Here is a 17175-nt window from a genome sequence, read left to right as displayed (position 1 = left end):
TTTCTTCCAGGAGAGGTACAAACTCCCCGTCGGGGAATTGAACCGCGGTCTCTCGCGTGACAGGCGGGGATACTAACCACTATACTAACGAGGAACTGCGTGATCCCTGGCCCCAACTTGCTCACTGAGGCTTGCTTCCCCTCTAAAATGACTAGGTTTTCTGCAGTTTCTTGCTTTTCCTGTGAAATCAGTAATTGCTGTGGCAACTACATACCGTGTTAAATGACGATCGAAGTTAACTTTGGAAGACAGAACGCAGAACACCCAAACACCTCCGTGTGCGTTGAGCTGTAAGTATTGATACGGATGTTCACTTCAGACCCTGACATCCGCAAGTCGGCTCATGGTTCAATTGTTGTGGAAATGCCCGCTTTGGACTTGGGTGAGTTCAGTAAGAATTCTTACAACACCAGGTTAAAGTCCAACAGGTTTGTTTCAAACGCTAGTTTTCGGAGCACTGCTCCCTCCTCAGGTGAATGCTGATTCCTCAGATTCACCTGAGGAAGGACAATTGCTCCGAAAGCTCGTGTTTGAAACAGACCTGTTGGACATTAACGTGGTGTTTGTTATACTTGCTACATGTCTCAATCGCCATCGCTTCACAGGAATATTGAGGAGATCTGTTCCAGAGGCATGAGATGCAGCAGAAAATATTTTCGAAATTGCACTTGGCACCATAAAAGAACGATTTCAATGAACCAGTTGTCTAACCAGGGCCACTATTTAAAATGTCAGCACGAACATTATGCATCAGACTTTTGTGCAAACCAGGGGATGCGCATCCTTGCTTTTCCCAGTAAACACATTGAATTAAACGTTTTTGTTCAATAACAGGACACAATATAAAGAGCCGTGGGATAGGCAGTTTCCAAATTCACGAATCATGTCGACGTTGGGTACAATAGTTTCTGAAGATTGGGGGACCAGGGGACAGAATCTCCGGGTCGGTTCTGCATGTATTAGCAATGACGTTCTTTACCCTAGCAGGCTGATTTCATTTCCTGCTCTTTCGGTAAATTGAAAAGGTTATTGAAGCAAAAATGAACAGAAGTGAAATTCAGGACACACCGTTAAGAACGATCCACTATGCCTCACTATACAACATTATTCTTGAATGGAAGCTTGTGCGTGTTGCGAGATGATCCGGTACTTCAAATTATTACATTCTGCGTACAGTTTTTGCATTCTTGTCGCGTTTGGAAGACCGTTATTGAATATCACAGCATGCAGGTCAGCTGCATCGGCGATTCTGTACCTGACGAGCAGTCGTGAGTTACTGCCCGATCCTCCTTGATTGTCTCATTGTTCACAAATTGGCCCTGGTGACCTTTGAAGAAATGTGTTTCAATTGTGTCGTTTTTGCGAATGAAGATCGTGTGCGACAAATGGCGCACGTTGAAGTTTGCATTTGAACTTCTATACGGACAAATGTGGAAAATGAAAACGATATGTGCCCTGTTCGCTGACCGACCGAGTGCAGCACAATTTTGGCGTGGGCGGATTTAAAGATATGTTTCCAGGACGCCCCGTCGAGTACATCTCTTGGGCGATGTGCCTTGGCGGATTTGACAGCTGATGTGCCACTTTTAAAAAGGATAGCCGTTTTCTTCCAGGAGAGGTACAAAATCCCCGTAGGGGAACTGAACCGCGGTCTCCCGCGTGACAGGCGGCGATACTAACCACTATACTAACGAGGAACTGCGTGACCCCTGGCCCCACCTGGCTCACTGAGGCTTGCTTCCCCTCTAAAATGACTAGGTTTTCTGCAGTTTCTTGCTTTTCCTGTGAAATCAGTAATTGCTGTGGCAACTACATACCGTGTTAAATGACGATCGAGGTTAACTTTGGAAGACAGAATGCAGAACACCCAAACACTTCCGTGTGCGTTGAGCTGTAAGTATTGATACGGCTGTTCACTTCAGACCCTGACATCCGCAAGTCGGCTCATGGTTCAATTGTTGTGGAAATGCCCGCTTTGGACTTGGGTGAGTACAGTAAGTATTCATACAACACCAGGTTAAAGTCCAACAGGTTTGTTTCAAACGCTAGTTTTCGGAGCACTGCTCCTTCCTCAGGTGAATGCTGATTCCTCAGATTCACCTGAGGAAGGACAATTGCTCCGAAAGCTCGTGTTTGAAACAGACCTGTTGGACATTAACGTGGTATTTGTTATACTTGCTACATGTCTCAATCGCCATCGCTTCACAGGAATATTGAGGAGACCTGTTCCAGAGGCATGAGATGCAGCAGAAAATATTTTCGAAATTGCACTTGGCACCATAAAAAACGATTTCAATTAACCAGTTGTCTAACCAGGGCCACTATTTAAAATGTCAGCACGAACATTATGCATCAGACTTTTGTGCAAACCAGGGGATGCGCATCCTTGCTTTTCCCAGTAAACACATTGAATTAAACGTTTTTGTTCAATAACAGGACACAATATAAAGAGCGGTGGGATAGGCAGGTTCCAAATTCACGAATCATGTCGACGTTGGGTACAATAGTTTCTGAAGATTGGGGGACCAGGGGACAGCCTCTCCGGGTCGGTTCTGCATGTATTAACAATGACGTTCTTTACACTAACAGGCTGATTTCATTTCCTGCTACTTCGGTAAATTGAAAAGGTTATTGAAGCAAAAATGAACAGAAGTGAAATTCAGGACACACCGTTAAGAAGGATCCACTATGCCTCACTATACAACATTATTCTAGAATGGAAGCTTGTGCGTGTTGCGAGATGATCCGGTACTTCAAATTATTCATTCTGCGTACAGTTTTTGCATTCTTGTCGCGTTTGGAAGACCGTTATTGAATATCACAGCATGCAGGTCAGCTGCATCGGCGATTCTGTTCCTGACGAGCAGTCGTGAGTTACTGCCCGATCCTCCTTGATTGTCTCATTGTTCACAACTTGGCTGTGGTGACCTTTGAAATGTGTTTCAATTGTGTCGTTTTTGCGAATGAAGATCGTGTGCGACAAATGGCGCACGTTGAAGGTTGCATTTGAACTTCTATACGGACAAATGTGGAAAATGAAAACGATATGTGCCCCGTTCGCTGAACGACCGAGTGCAGCACAATATTGGCGTGGGCGGAATTGAAGATATGTTTGTAGGATGCCCCGTCGAGTACATCTCTTGGGCGATGTGCCTTGGCGGATTTGACAGTTGATGCGCCACTTATAAATAGGATTGCCGTTTTCTTCAAGAGAGGTACAAACTCCCCGTCGGGGAATAGAACCCCGGGCTCCCGCGTGACAGGCGGGGATACTAACCACTATACTAACGAGGAACTGCGTGACATCTGGCCCCACCTGGCTCACTGAGGCTTGCTTCCCCTCTAAAATGACTAGGTTTTCTGCAGTTTCTTGCTTTTCCTGTGAAATCAGTAACTGCTGTGGCAACTACATACCGTGTTAAATGACGATCGAGGTTAACTTTGGAAGACAGAACGCAGAACACCCAAACACTTCCGTGTGCGTGACACCTGGCCCCACCTGGCTCACTGAGGCTTGCTTCCCCTCTAAAATGACTAGGTTTTCTGCAGTTTCTTGCTTTTCCTGTGAAATCAGTAATTGCTGTGGCAACTACATACCGTGTTAAATGACGATCGAGGTTAACTTGGGAAGACAGAATGCAGAACACCCAAACACTTCGGTGTGCGTTGAGCTGTAAGTATTGATACGGATGTTCACTTCAGACCCTGACATCCGCAAGTCGGCTCATGGTTCAATTGTTGTGGAAATGCCCGCTTTGGACTTGGGTGAGTACAGTAAGAATTCTTACAACACCAGGTTAAAGTCCAACAGGTTTGTTTCAAACACTAGTTTTCGGAGCACTGCTCCTTCCTCAGGTGAATGCTGATTCCTCAGATTCACCTGAGGAAGGACAATTGCTCCGAAAGCTCGTGTTTGAAACAGACCTGTTGGACATTAACGTGGTGTTTGTTATACTTGCTACATGTCTCAATCGCCATCGCTTCACAGGAATATTGAGGAGATCTGTTCCAGAGGCATGAGATGCAGCAGAAAATATTTTCGAAATTGCACTTGGCACCATAAAAAAACGATTTCAATTAACCAGTTGTCTAACCAGGGCCACTATTTAAAATGTCAGCACGAACATTATGCATCAGACTTTTGTGCAAACCAGGGGATGCGCATCCTTGCTTTTCCCAGCAAACACATTGAATTAAACGTTTTTGTTCAATAACAGGACACAATATAAAGAGCGGTGGGATAGGCAGGTTCCAAATTCACGAATCATGTCGACGTTGGGTACAATAGTTTCTGAAGATTGGGGGACCAGGGGACAGCCTCTCCGGGTCGGTTCTGCATGTATTAACAATGACGTTCTGTACACTAACAGGCTGATTTCATTTCCTGCCACTTCGGTAAATTGAAAAGGTTATTGAAGCAAAAATGAACAGAAGTGAAATTCAGGACACACCGTTAAGAAGGATCCACTATGCCTCACTATACAACATTATTCTTGAATGGAAGCTTGTGCGTGTTGCGAGATGATCCGGTACTTCAAATTATTACATTCTGCGTACAGTTTTTGCATTCTTGTCGCGTTTGGAAGACCGTTATTGAATATCACAGCATGCAGGTCAGCTGCATCGGCGATTCTGTTCCTGACGAGCAGTCGTGAGTTACTGCCCGATCCTCCTTGATTGTCTCATTGTTCACAACTTGGCTGTGGTGACCTTTGAAATGTGTTTCAATTGTGTCGTTTTTGCGAATGAAGATGGTGTGCGACAAATGGCGCACGTTGAAGGTTGCATTTGAACTTCTATACGGACAAATGTGGAAAATGAAAACGATATGTGCCCTGTTCGCTGAACGACCGAGTGCAGCACAATATTGGCGTGGGCGGATTGAAGATATGTTTGCAGGACTGCCCCGTCGAGTACATCTCTTGGGCGATGTGCCTTGGCGGATTTGACAGTTGATGTGCCACTTTATAAATAGGATTGCCGTTTTCTTCAAGAGAGGTACAAACTCCCCGTCGGGGAATAGAACCCCGGGCTCCCGCGTGACAGGCGGGGATACTAACCACTATACTAACGAGGAACTGCGTGACATCTGGCCCCACCTGGCTCACTGAGGCTTGCTTCCCCTCTAAAATGACTAGGTTTTCTGCAGTTTCTTGCTTTTCCTGTGAAATCAGTAACTGCTGTGGCAACTACATACCGTGTTAAATGACGATCGAAGTTAACTTTGGAAGACAGAACGCAGAACACCCAAACACTTCCGTGTGCGTTGAGCTGTAAGTATTGATACGGATGTTCACTTCAGACCCTGACATCCGCAAGTCGGCTCATGGTTCAATTGTTGTGGAAATGCCCGCTTTGGACTTGGGTGAGTTCAGGAAGAATTCTTACAACACCAGGTTAAAGTCCAACAGGTTTGTTTCAAACACTAGTTTTCGGAGCACGGCTCCTTCCTCAGGTGAATGCTGATTCCTCAGATTCACCTGAGGGTGAATGCTGATTCCTCAGATTCACCTGAGGAAGGACAATTGCTCCGAAAGCTCGTGTTTGAAACAGACCTGTTGGACATTAACGTGGTGTTTTTTATACTTGCTACATGTCTCAATCGCCATCGCTTCACAGGAATATTGAGGAGATCTGTTCCAGAGGCATGAGATGCAGCAGAAAATATTTTCGAAATTGCATTTGGCACCATAAAAGAACGATTTCAATGAACCAGTTGTCTAACCAGGGCCACTATTTAAAATGTCAGCACGAACATTATGCATCAGACTTTTGTGCAAACCAGGGGATGCGCATCCTTGCTTTTCCCAGTAAACACATTGAATTAAACGTTTTTGTTCAATAACAGGACACAATATAAAGAGCCGTGGGATAGGCAGTTTCCAAATTCACGAATCATGTCGACGTTGGGTACAATAGTTTCTGAAGATTGGGGGACCAGGGGACAGAATCTCCGGGTCGGTTCTGCATGTATTAGCAATGACGTTCTTTACACTAACAGGCTGATTTCATTTCCTGCTACTTCGGTAAATTGAAAAGGTTATTGAAGCAAAAATGAACAGAAGTGAAATTCAGGACACACCGTTAAGAAGGATCCACTATGCCTCACTATACAACATTATTCTTGAATGGAAGCTTGTGCGTGTTGCGAGATGATCCGGTACTTCAAATTATTACATTCTGCGTACAGTTTTTGCATTCTTGTCGCGTTTGGAAGACCGTTATTGAATATCACAGCATGCAGGTCAGCTGCATCGGCGATTCTGTTCCTGACCAGCAGTCGTGAGTTACTGCCCGATCCTCCTTGATTGTCTCATTGTTCACAACTTGGCTGTGGTGACCTTTGAAGAAATGTGTTTCAATTGTGTCGTTTTTGCGAATGAAGATCGTGTGCGACAAATGGCGCACGTTGAAGTTTGCATTTGAACTTCTATACGGACAAATGTGGAAAATGAAAACGATATGTGCCCTGTTCGCTGACCGACCGAGTGCAGCACAATTTTGGCGTGGGCGGATTTAAAGATATGTTTCCAGGACGCCCCGTCGAGTACATCTCTTTTGCGATGTGCTTTGGCGGATTTGACAGCTGATGTGCCACTTTTAAGAAGGATTGCTGTTTAATCTTCCAGGAGAGGTACAAACTCACCGTCGGGATTTTGAACCCCGGTCTCCCGCGTGACAGGCGGGGAGACTAACCACTGTACTAACGAGGAGCTGCGTGACACCTGTCCCCACCTGGTTCACTGAGGCTTGCTTCCCCTCTAAAATGACTAGGTTTTCTGCAGTTTCTTGCTTTTCCTGTGAAATCAGTAAATGCTGTTGCAACTACATACCGTGTTAAATGACGATCGAGGTTAACTTGGGAAGACAGAATGCAGAACACCAAACACTTTCGTGTGCGTTGAGCTGTAAGTATTGATACGGATGTTCACTTCAGACCCTGACATCCGCAAGTCGGCTCATGGTTCAATTGTTGTGGAAATGCCCGCTTTGGACTTGGGTGAGTACAGTAAGAATTCTTACAACACCAGGTTAAAGTCCAACAGGTTTGTTTCAAACACTAGTTTTCGGAGCACTGCTCCTTCCTCAGGTGAATGCTGATTCCTCAGATTCACCTGAGGAAGGACAATTGCTCTGAAAGCTCGTGTTTGAAACAGACCTGTTGGACATTAACGTGGTGTTTGTTATACTTGCTACATGTCTCACTTGCCATCGCTTCACAGGAATATTGAGGAGATCTGTTCCAGAGGCATGAGATGCAGCAGAAAATATTTTCGAAATTGCACTTGGCACCATAAAAAAACGATTTCAATTAACCAGTTGTCTAACCAGGGCCACTATTTAAAATGTCAGCACGAACATTATGCATCAGACTTTTGTGCAAACCAGGGGATGCGCATCCTTGCTTTTCCCAGCAAACACATTGAATTAAACGTTTTTGTTCATTAACAGGACACAATATAAAGAGCGGTGGGATAGGCAGGTTCCAAATTCACGAATCATGTCGACGTTGGGTACAATAGTTTCTGAAGATTGGGGGACCAGGGGACAGCCTCTCCGGGTCGGTTCTGCATGTATTAACAATGACGTTCTTTACACTAACAGGCTGATTTCATTTCCTGCTACTTCGGTAAATTGAAAAGGTTATTGAAGCAAAAATGCACAGAAGTGAAATTCAGGACACACCGTTAAGAAGGATCCACTATGCCTCACTATACAACATTATTCTTGAATGGAAGCTTGTGCGTGTTGCGAGATGATCCGGTACTTCAAATTATTACATTCTGCGTACAGTTTTTGCATTCTTGTCGCGTTTGGAAGACCGTTATTGAATATCACAGCATGCAGGTCAGCTGCATCGGCGATTCTGTTCCTGACCAGCAGTCGTGAGTTACTGCCCGATCCTCCTTGATTGTCTCATTGTTCACAACTTGACTGTGGTGACCTTTGAAGAAATGTGTTTCAATTGTGTCGTTTTTTGCGAATGAAGATCGTGTGCGACAAATGGCGCACGTTGAAGTTTGCATTTGAACTTCTATACGGACGAATGTGGAAAATGAAGACGATATATGCCCTGTTCGCTGACCGACCGAGTGCAGCACAATATTGGCGTGGGCGGATTTAAAGATATGTTTCCAGGACGCCCTTGTCGAGTGCATCTCTTGGGCGATGTGCCTTGGCGGATTTGACAGCTGATGTGCCACTTTTAAAAAGGATTGCCGTTTTCTTCCAGGAGAGGTACAAGCTCCCCGTCGAGGAATTGAACCCCGGTCTCCCGCGTGACAGGCGGGGATACTAACCACTATACTAACGAGGAACTGCGTGAGACCTGGCCCCACCTGGCTCACTGAGGGTTGCTTCCCCTCTAAAATGACTAGTTTTTCTGCAGTTTCTTGCTTTTCCTGTTAAATCAGTAATTGCTGTGGCAACTACCTACCGTGTTAAATGACGATCGAGGTTAACTTTGGAAGACAGAATGCAGAACACCCAAACACTTCCGTGTGTGTTGAGCTGTAAGTATTGATGCGGATGTTCACTTCAGACCCTGACATCCGCAAGTCGGCTCATGGTTCAATTGTTGTGGAAATGCCCGCTTTGGACTTGGGTGAGTACAGTAAGAATTCTTACAATACCAGATTAAAGTCCAACAGGTTTGTTTCAAACACTAGTTTTCGGAGCACTGCTCCTTCCTCAGGTGAATGCTGATTCCTCAGATTCACCTGAGGAAGGAGAAATGCTCCGAAATCTCGTGTTTCAAACAGACCTGTTGGACATTAACGTGGTGTTTGTTATACTTGCTACATGTCTCAATCGCCATCGCTTCACAGGAATATTGAGGAGATCTGTTCCAGAGGCATGAGATGCAGCAGTAAATATTTTCGAAATTGCCCTTGGCACCATAAAAAAACGATTTCAATTAACCAGTTTTCTAACCAGGGTCACTATTTAAAATGTCAGCACGAACATTGTGCATCAGACTTTTGTGCAAACCAGGGGATGCGTATCCTTGCTTTTCCCAGCAAACACATTGAATTAAACGTTTTTGTTCAATAACAGGACACAATATAAAGAGCGGTGAAATAGGCAGTTTCCAAATTCATGAATCATGTCGACGTTGGGTACAATAGTTTCTGAAGATTGGGGGACCAGGGGACAGCCTCTCCGGGTCGGTTCTGCATGTATTAACAATGATGTTCTTTACACTAACAGGCTGATTACATTTCCTGCTACTTCGGTAAATTGAAAAGGTTATTGAAGCAAAAATGAACAGAAGTGAAATTCAGGACACACGGTTGAGAAGGATCCACTATGCCTCACTCTACAACACTATTCTTGGATGGAAGCTTGTGCGTGTTGCGAGATGATCCGGTACTTCAAATTATTACATTCTGCGTACAGTTTTTGCATTCTTGTCGCGTTTGGAAGACCGTTATTGAATATCACAGCATGCAGGTCAGCTGCATCGGCGATTCTGTTCCTGACGAGCAGTCGTGAGTTACTGCCCGATCCTCCTTGATTGTCTCATTGTTCACGACTTGGCTGTGGTGACCTTTGAAGAAATGTGTTTCAATTGTGTCGTTTTTGCGAATGAAGATCGTGTGCGACAAATGGCGCACGTTGAAGTTTGCATTTGAACTTCTATACGGACAAATGTGGAAAATGAAAACGATATATGCCCTGTTCGCTGACCGACCGAGTGCAGCACAATATTGGCGATGGGCGGATTTAAAGATATGTTTCCAGGACGCCCTTGTCGAGTGCATCTCTTGGGCGATGTGCCTTGGCTGATTTGACAGCTGATGTGCCACTTTTAAAAAGGATTGCCGTTTTCTTCCAGGAGAGGTACAAGCTCTCCTGGAAGAAAACAAGAATTGAACCCCGGTCCCCCGCGTGACAGGCGGGGATACTAACCACTATACTAACGAGGAACTGCGTGAGACCTGGCCCCACCTGGCTCACTGAGGGTTGCTTCCCCTCTAAAATGACTAGATTTTCTGCAGTTTCTTGCTTTTCCTGTTAAATCAGTAATTGCTGTGGCAACTACCTACCGTGTTAAATGACGATCGAGGTTGATGAGAGATTCCAGCATCTTCCCTACTACCGACGTTAAGCTCACTGGCCTATAATTTCCTGCTCTCTGCCTACCTCCTTTTTTAAACAGTGGTGTCACGTTGCTAATTTCCAATCCACCGGGACCACCCCAAATTCTAGTGAATTTTGGTAAATCATCACTAGTGCATCTGCAATTTCCCTATCAATCTCTTTTAGCACTCTGGGATGCATTCCATCAGGGCAAGGAGACTTGTCGACCTTTAGCCCCATTAGCTTTCCCATCGCTACCTCTTTAGTGATAACACTCCTTTCAAGGCCATCACCTGCCATAACCTCATTTCTGTCAGTCACTGGTACGTTCGGGCAGCAGGGTAGCATGGTGGTTAGCATAAATGCTTCACAGCTCCAGGGTCCCACGTTCGATTCCCGGCTGGGTCACTGTCTGTGTGGAGTCTGGACGTCTTGCCTCTGTGTGCGTGGGTTTCCTCCGGGTGCTTCGGTTTCCTCCCACAGTCCAAAGATGTGCGGGTTAGGTGAATTGGCCATGTTAAATTGCCCGTAGTGTCCTAATAAAAGTAAGGTTAAGGGGGGGTTTGTTGGGTTACGGGTATAGGGTGGATACGTGGGTTTGAGTCGGGTGATCACGGCTCGGCACAACATTGAGGGCCGAAGGGCCTGTTCTATTCTGTAATGTTCTATGTTATTTGTGTCTTCCACTCTGAAAACCGACCCAAAAAACCTGTTCAGTTCCTCAGCCATTTCGTCATCTTCCATTATTAACTCCCTTCTCATCCTCTCTAAAACTCTAGTATTTGATTTGACCTTCTCACCCTCCATCTGTATTTTAAATTCCACCATATTGTGATTGCTCTTTCCGAGTGGACCCCTACCGATGAGATCATGGATCAATCCTGTCTCATTAAACAGGACAAGACCCCTCTTTAACCAGCAACACTGCCCTACCTCCATTTCCTTTCTTTCTACATTTCCTCAATATTGAATACCCCTGGATATTGAGTTCCCATCCTTGGTCCATGGGGTAGCATGGTAGCATAGTGGTTAGCATCAATGCTTCCCAGCTCCAGGGTCCCAGGTTCGATTCCCGGCTGCGTCACTGTCTGTGTGGAGTCTGCACGTCCTCCCCGTGTGTGCGTGGGTTTCCTCCGGGTGCTCCGGTTTCCTCCCACAGTCCAAAGATGTGCGGGGTTAGGTGGATTGGCCATGCTAAATTCCCCGTAGTGTCCTAAAAAGTAAGGTTAAGGGGGAGTTGTTGGGTTGCGGGTGTAGGGTGGATGCTTGGGTTTGAGTAGGGTGATCATTGCTCGGCACAACATCGAGGGCTGAAGAGCCTGTTCTGTGCTGTACTGTTCTAAATTCTAAATGTGTCTGAGTGTGTGCTTTAGTAGGGGCCTCACGGTAGCATGGTGGTTAGCATCAATGCTTCACAGCTCCAGGGTCCCAGGTTCGATTCCCGGCTGGGTCACTGTCTGTGCGGAGTCTGCACGTCCTCCCCGTGTGTGCGTGGGTTTCCTCCGGGTGCTCCGGTTTCCTCCCACAGTCCAAAGATGTGCGGTTTAGGTGGATTGGCCATGCTAAATTGCCCGTAGTGTAAGGTTAATGGGGGGATTGTTGGGTTACGGGTATGCGGGTTACGTGGGTTTAAGTGGGGTGATCATGGCTCGGCACAACATTGAGGGCCGAAGGGCCTGTTCTGTGCTGTACTGTTCTATGTTCTATAACCAGTTCTCCGTGATCACAATACCATCAGATCCACAAATGATTCCCAGCGCAGTCCACTCTCAATCTTATTACAAAAATGCTCCTAGCATTGAGAGACAGCTACTTCAGGCTTGTTATTTTTCCTTGTTTTATAATTGCCCTTTTAAAATTGTGTTTCATGTGGCCTTTTGATCATAGACTTTAATTTCTCTGCCTTCCACTTTTCTCTTTAATGCATATTGTTTCGGCCCCCACCTTCCGTCCCTCCAAATTCCTGCATTGGTTCCTGCCATGTTAGTTAAAATACTCGCCAACAGCACGAGCCGACACTATCCCGGGGGCATTCGGTCTGATCCTGCCCAGGACCAGACGGTCCGGATTGTATTGCTCCCACCTCTCCCAGAACCGGTTCCAAAGTCCATGGAATTTGAAGCCTTTCTTCTGCCTTCCATATCTCAAGCCATTTATTCATCACAACTATATTGGCATTACTACTCTGATTAGCATGTGACACTTGTAGCAATCCTCAGATTGCTTGTTTTGAGTTCCTGCTTGATAGGTTAACTCGTGACACCCTACTTTCAGTTTGTGGACCTATATAATTGGTGTTTATATGAAAAATGAAATGAATGAAAATCGCTTATTGTCACGTGTAGGCTTCAATGAAGTTACTGTGAAACGCCCCTAGTCACCACATTCCGGCGCCTGTCCGGGGAAGCTGGTACGGGAGTCGAACAGTGCTGCTGGCCTGCTTGGTCTGCTTTATAAGCCAGCGATTTAGCCTTGTGAGCTAAACCAGCCCCTGCACCACTACCGCGGGTTGTTCACTCTCCTTAACTTCAAAACAAATCCAGCGGAGAATACGGGAAATACAATTTAAAAATTAAAAAACACTTACCAGTCACCAGCCAACCAATTATCTATTTTCTGATGGTTGAATTCCTTTTTTGCAGCAATAGTCAGAATCCCAGTCCGCTGTACATAGAACAGTACAGCACAGAACAGGCCCTTCGGCCCTCAATGTTGTGCCGAGCCATGATCACCCTACTCGAACCCACGTATCCACCCTATACCCGTAACCCAACAACCCCCCCATTTAACCTTACTTTTATTAGGCAATTTAGCATGGCCAATCCACCTAACCCGCACATCTTTGGACTGTGGGAGGAAACCGGAGCACCCGGAGGAAACCCACGCACACAGGGGGAGGACGTGCAGACTCCACACAGACAGTGACCCAGCCGGGAATCGAACCTGGGACCCTGGAGCTGTGAAGCATTTATGCTAACCACCATGCTACCCTGCTGCCCCTTTTGTAGGTACTACAAATTTTCTGCCAAGTTCGCTCCATCTCTCTCTTCTTGTATCTCTCACTAGCGTTAGCCTGTGTTATGCAGCTGTTTAAAGAGTCTGTCTCTGCAGTCAAGGTCGACTACTTCGGCGAGGTCCATGAATACAAGGTTGAAAACTCCGTGCTATTGACGGAGCTTCTCCTTTAATTTTCGGAGAGAGAAAGTCATGTCAACTGTTGCTATGCCATCTCCACTTCCGCACTGAAACTAAGGGTCGATACCTGATACCAGTGTCGAATGTCTGGGCAGAGAAACACGAGCAAAGCCCTTCTACACAACACTCAAGAACGAGATAGTCATTGATAATTCACGGAGTCATACAGCACAGAAACATACCCTTCGCCCCACCATGTCTCTGCTGACCATCAGATGTCTTGGTAATTGTTGCAGTAAGTGTCATCGCCTTTGTTTTTGTACTCGGTGACAATTTTTGCATCACTGATGTCTTGAATCACAAATCATTCCTCCTAGCTGGGACCCCAGGTTTCATTGAGATGACCCAGTATTTCAGGATTTCCAATGTTGACGATTTCAGCTGAAATGTCATAATTTCGTGGGAACTAAATGAATTGAAAATCGCTTATTGTCACGAGTAGCCTTCAATGAAGTTACTGTGAAAAGCCCCTAGTCGCCACATTCCGGCGCCTTTCCGGGGAGGCTGATACGGGAATAGAACGTGCTGCTGGCCTGCTTGGCCTGCTTTAAAAGCCAGCGATTTAGCCCAGTGAGCTAAACCCCCGAGTAAGATTGTCTGTGGTCTTGTTGAATCCAATACTTGTGGTCTCACTGCCCTGCACCTCCGTTAGAGGAACATAGAACGATACAGCGCAGTACAGGCCCTTCGGCCCTCGATGTTGCACCGACATGGAAAAAATCTAAAGGCCATCTAACCTACACTATGCCCTTATCATCCATATGCTTATCCAATAAATTTTTAAATGCCCTCAATGTTGGTGAGTTCACTACTGTTGCAGGTAGGGCATTCCACGGCCTCACCACTCTTTGCGTAAAAAACACCTCTTAACCTTCTTCTCTCTAACGAAAACAACCTCAAGTCCATCAGCCTTTCCTCATAAGATTTTCCCTCCATACCAGGCAACATCCTGGTAAATCTCCTCTGCACCCGTTCCAAAGCTTCCACGTCCTTCCTATAATGAGGCGACCAGAACTGTACGCAATACTCCAAATGCGGCCGTACTAGAGTTTTGTACAACTGCAACATGACCTCATGGCTCCGGAACTCAATCCCTCTACCAATAAAGGCCAACACACCATAGGCCTTCTTCACAACCCTATCAACCTGGGTGGCAACTTTCAGGGATCTATGTACATGGACACCGAGATCCCTCTGCTCATCCACACTACCTAGAATTTTACCATTAGCCAAATATTCCGCATTTCTGTTATTCTTTCCAAAGTGAATCACCTCACACTTCTCCACATTAAACTCCATTTGCCACCTCTCAGCCCAGCTCTGCAGCTTATCTATGTCCCTCTGTAACCTGCAACATCCTTCCGCACTGTCTACAACTCCACCAACTTTAGTGTCGTCTGCAAATTTACTCACCCATCCTTCTGCGCCCTCCTCTAGGTCATTTATAAAAATGACAAACAGCAACGGCCCCAGAACAGATCCTTGTGGTACGCCACTCGTAACTGAACTCCATTCTGAACATTTCCCATCAACTACCACTCTCTGTCTTCTTTCAACTAGCCAATTTCTGATCCACATCTCTAAATCACCCTCAATCCCCAGCCTCCGTATTTTCTGCAATAGACGACCGTGGGGAACCTTATCAAACGCTTTACTGAAATCCATATACACCACATCAACTGCTCTACCCTCGTCTACCTGTTCAGTCACCTTCTCAAAGAACTCGATAAGGTTTGTGAGGCATGACCTACCCTTCACAAAACCATGCTGACTGTCCCTAATCATATTATTCCTATCTAGATGATTATAAATCGTATCTTTTATAATCCTCTCCAAGACTTTACCCACCACAGACGTCTGAAATGGGACTGAGACGCTCTCAGTGGCAACGTTCTCCGTCTTTAAGGTAGTTTGCCACTCACAAATCCATCTGCTATATCTGTTTATCGATGATTATCCCTGTCTGTCTCTTCAATTGACTTATTAGAATCTCTTGGAACAATTTCGTTTTTCATTCTTTTATAAATCCCTATAACATGTCCGGAGTCAGAAGCAGATTGGTTGTTTTTGCACATTTGTAACGAGAATTGAATCGTGCATTGCTGAGCAATCTGCTGAGATTTGATCCTGGCAGATCTGTGAACAGCTCCATTTTTCTGGGGACTTGTTTTTACTGAATGGAGCCTCTCTTCCTCTTTACACTATCTGGCTCTATTTCAATGCAATAATGCCCAAACCAGTCAGCTTCCTTGTGATGCTTTTTCAAGACGCATTGCGCAGAGTTATAAATGGTGTTGTGGGCGGCACGGTGGCTCAGTGAGAATTGCTGCTCCTTTACGACGCCGAGGTCCCAGGTTCTATCCAGGATCTGGGTCACTATCTGCGTGGAGTTTGCACATTCTCCCGGTGTTTGCCTGGGTTCCGCCCCACAACCCAAAAGTGTGCAACGTAGGTGGATTTGCCATGCTAAATTTCCCCTTAATTGGAAAAATATGAATTGGGCGCTATAAATCTTTAAAAATAAATGGATGATATTGTGCAGAGAACCCCATTTTGACACCACACCTTGGTATTGTGCAAAAGACCCCGATCGGGGATGTTGAGGAACTCGAGCGTCCTTTCAGATTCAGAAGAATGGTAAGTGTTGACCTGATGACCTTTCTTCTTTGAGATTCCTTGGCGGAAGCGTGACCTTGCTCCACACGAGGGAGTGGTCAGTGCAACATTCAGCGTTGTGATAGATACACGTGACGAGGTCACTGCTGACGGTGCTCTGTCTGGTGAAGATGTCCCAGTACAACGTGTGCATTGGTTTGGTTTATAAGTAGTTGTTCCTCAAACCGTCCCAATTCTGACAGCAGAGCTCCAGAAACATCTGTCTATTTACGTTCAGTTTGCTGATTCCCGGCTGCCAGTGAACAATGGCCAAGCTGTGACGTTGATACCCACACTTGGAGTGAAAACACCGAGTCGGTGCTGTCCCTCAGAGCTGGGAATTATGCTGATGCGAGCATTAAGTGTCTCTCAGAATTTTCCTTTACATCTGTGTGTGAGGGTTGGCACACAGGTACACGTGCGGTTTACTGGACCCACGCGTGTTCACAACTGAAGATTAAGAACAAGTCTCTCTGACATTTCTGTGGGGATGAAGTCATCGCGATCAAAGTGGTTTTTTTCTGTAAATGCGGTTCAATTCTTATTTGTCGCCACTTGGATTCCCCCGTGTTTCTCTTTACGTGATCCACAGAGAGTAAGTTTATTTTCTTACAATTCAGTAATGCCCACATTGAGCCTTGTAAATTCATATGGATCAAAGCTATCTTATCTACATCACCAACCTGCAAAAGGACATTGGTCAGTCCAAGACACTGGGTCCTCATGTTCCACCTTGTGATGTGAAAGGCTGCAGGTTATCTTGACTGGTGCACATATTAACAACCAGCCTGTTAAGGGAGGACTCCCTGAGCTCGAATGATCAGGTGAAACCAGTAGGCTGCGGTGAGGCAGCAGCTAACGGACTTGCGACTATGCACGGTAGCTATTCACTGAAACCTGGTGCTTTTTCCCATTAACGACTGCAACCCCTGTTGTTCGGGCTCTGGCCGAACCGAGTGAGCGTTTCGAAACGATAACTGCTTCATTCTGCATTATGCCATCGAGAAACACAAAGCTGGATGTCCTCTCAAGGGTACAGGCGTGGGAAAATAGGCTGGAGAAGGTCAGTTGTCCAAGCATCAGGATCTCTCTCTGGCCATTGCTAGTATTGTTCACAGGAAAGGGTGTATTCAGTACTGTTTGACACCAGCTCTGTTGCTTGACTTGTCAGAGAGCTGCCTGATAGATGACAGCTTCCCACCTACAGGAATTCACTGTGGAGTTTCAGTCAGGGCTTACGCT

The 17175-nt window shown here is 45.8% G+C and overlaps 3 non-coding genes across 3 annotated transcripts; all 3 read right to left on the bottom strand.

Moving 5' to 3' along the window:
- Positions 1 to 3222: 3222 nt before the first annotated feature.
- On the bottom strand, positions 3223 to 3294 carry trnad-guc. Its single transcript has one exon. It is a non-coding gene; the product is annotated as a tRNA-Asp (tRNA).
- A 1711-nt stretch (positions 3295 to 5005) lies between these two features.
- On the bottom strand, positions 5006 to 5077 carry trnad-guc. Its single transcript has one exon. It is a non-coding gene; the product is annotated as a tRNA-Asp (tRNA).
- Positions 5078 to 8245: 3168 nt separating this feature from the next.
- trnad-guc lies at positions 8246 to 8317 on the bottom strand. The gene has a single exon. It is a non-coding gene; the product is annotated as a tRNA-Asp (tRNA).
- Between the last annotated feature and the right edge of the window lie 8858 nt (positions 8318 to 17175).

The sequence above is a fragment of the Scyliorhinus canicula genome, unplaced genomic scaffold (assembly GCF_902713615.1).
Source record: "Scyliorhinus canicula unplaced genomic scaffold, sScyCan1.1, whole genome shotgun sequence".
Taxonomy (NCBI): domain Eukaryota; kingdom Metazoa; phylum Chordata; class Chondrichthyes; order Carcharhiniformes; family Scyliorhinidae; genus Scyliorhinus; species Scyliorhinus canicula.
The sequence above is the reverse complement of the archived record's forward strand: the minus strand, read 5'-3'. Positions and strand labels throughout refer to the sequence as shown.